Source organism: Schistocerca piceifrons, unplaced genomic scaffold (assembly GCF_021461385.2).
Source record: "Schistocerca piceifrons isolate TAMUIC-IGC-003096 unplaced genomic scaffold, iqSchPice1.1 HiC_scaffold_2281, whole genome shotgun sequence".
NCBI lineage: Eukaryota > Metazoa > Arthropoda > Insecta > Orthoptera > Acrididae > Schistocerca > Schistocerca piceifrons.
In genome coordinates, this window is record NW_025728208.1 from 815006 (window position 1) to 817664 (window position 2659).

Consider the following 2659-nt stretch of genomic DNA (forward strand, 5'->3'; position numbering starts at 1 on the left):
TACATGACATCCATCTTCTCACTGTCGTTTCTTGGGGTGGTAGGTTTCATATTTCCACAATATATTATTTCCAACTAATGAGAACTAATCAAGTAGATATATATGCAAAACAGAACTAACAGCCCTTTGGTTTCCAGAGCTCTTACTTCCATAACATAAGGTGTGCAAAGTAAACGTATCTATAGAAATACCAGTAACTTGATGTTTTTAATTTCTGGATCTGCGTCGTTTACCAGTCATGATTGGACGGACTGTGTGAAGATTAAATATGCAAGAGTTATTTATCATTTTTCATATATATAAGGAAATATATATGATAACACACTGAAGAGCCAAAGAAACTGGTACACCTGCCTAATATCGGGTAGGGCCCCCGCGAGTATGCAGAAGTTTTGCAGCATGACATGGCATGGACTCAACTAATGTCTAAAGTAGTCATGGAAGTAATGACACCATGAATCCTGCAGTGCTGCCCATAAGTCTGCTAGAGTAGAAGGGGGTCAAATCTGTTGTGAACAGCTTGTTGCAAGGCATCCCAGGTACGCCCAAACATGTTCATGTCTGGAGAGTTTGGAGGCCAGCGGAAGTGCTGGACGTGTGGGGTGTCGGATTGACCTGCTGGATTTTTCCAAGTCCGTCGGAATGCACAATGGACATGAATGGAGGCAGGTAGACATGATGTTTACATATATGTCACCTGTCAGAATCGTATCTAGAAATATAAGGGGTCCCATTTAATTCCAACTACACACGTCCCACACCATTACAGAGCCTCCACCAGGTCGAACAGTCGCCTGCTGACATACAGGGTCCATGAATTCATGAGGTTGTCTCCATACTCATACATGTCCATCCGTTCGATACAATTTGAAAAGAGGCAACATGGTATCAGTCATTGTTGACGGGCCCTGGCGAGGTGTAAATCTTTGTGTTGTGCAGTTGTCAATGATACACAAGTGGGCCTTCGACTGCGAAAGCCCATATTGATGCTGTTTCATTGAATGGTTTGCACACTGATGGCCCAGCATTGAAATCTGCAGCAATTTGCGGAAGGGTTACACTTCTGTCATACTGAATGCTTCTCTTCAGTCGTCGTTTCTCCCATTCTTGTAAGATTTTTTCCAGCTACAGCGATGTCGTAAATTTGATGTTTTACTGGATTTCTTATATTCACCATATGCTCGAGAAATGGTCATATGGGGAAATCACTACTTCATCGCTACCTCAGATCTGCTGTATTCCATCTCTCTTACACTGACTATAACACCATGTTCAAACTCACTTAAATCTTGATAAGCTGCCATTGTAGCAGTAGGTACCGATCTGATAACTGCTCCAGACACTTCTTGTCTTACATAGGCATTGCCATATTCTGTCTGTTTATATATCTCTGTATTTGAAATCACATGCCTATGCCAGTTTCCTTGGCGCTTCGGTGTGTGTGTGTGTGTGTGTGTGTGTGTGTGTGTGTGTGTGTGAGAGAGAAGATTACTCTTTCATATCTTGTGCAGTTGTCCTTTTGAATGGTCCTGGTGACAGGAACTGCACTTCTGGGGCAATGAGTTGAATATTTTTAAAGCAACCATTGTATCAATGTTCCTTTCATGATTATGCATGTCCTGCCTCATGCAGATAACACCTTGGTTTTCTTTTACTCTGATGTGGTATAAAAACACGTAATGGATGTAGATTTCATTATTCCTAATTGGGTGAACATAGGCTTGCAGTGCTGCAGTCTTTAGCTTGATGCAAAGATTCTGACTACTTTTTTTATGTAGCACTGCCACATTCTTGCAGCCTTCAGAATATCTCCATAACAGTAGGCCATGATTGATGTGGCTATTAAATATTGCATAATGCACTGTTATAAGGTATGGGTCAGCTAATACACCTGTTCTCCTCAGAAGGTATATTACTGTACACACAAACTAAGTTGACACTCGGCGCGGTGGCTGAAGCGAGTGACAGTGGAGGCATCTCCCAATTACAGTCATTCCCATAAGCCACGGCGCCGAGTGTCAACTTACTTTCTGCAGACAGTACGTCGGAGAGCTGGGAGCACACATACACTGTTTGTTCATTCATTATTAATTTGCTGTCAACCAGGAATCCCAGCAGTTTGATAGCCTCCATATTATCGGGGTATGCAACATTTGTAAGGCTACATGTAAGATTTTGTTGTGTTATTTCTTCATTCGTTTTCATTTTATTGTCGAAGAACCATTGTTTGATGTTTTGTAAGATCACATTTGTTGTTTGCAGAGCTTGTGCAGCAGTTTTTGTTTTCGCAGATACTAACAGTGCACTGGCAAAAAAATAAGTTAAAATCTATGTGAATGATTGGTGCTGTACAAACAAAACACAGAAGGAAGCGTATACTGGAGACTGCCCAACCGAATGAACTGCTGGACAAGGAAATATGCATGTGTGGTTGGACATTTAAAAAAGTAAAATTCGTAATGTCCTGTCGGTGCCGAATTCACTGAAGACATGATACATGCACGGATTGGAGAAGGATAGAACTGTCTCTGTTATTTTCCTTGAGTTATTTAGTGAGATTACAGAATGCATAAATCTGGCAAATGAGTCGAGGATTATACACTTCAGAAAAGTTGCAGTAATATTTTCAGTGATCAGACCACCGCTACGATCGCAAGTT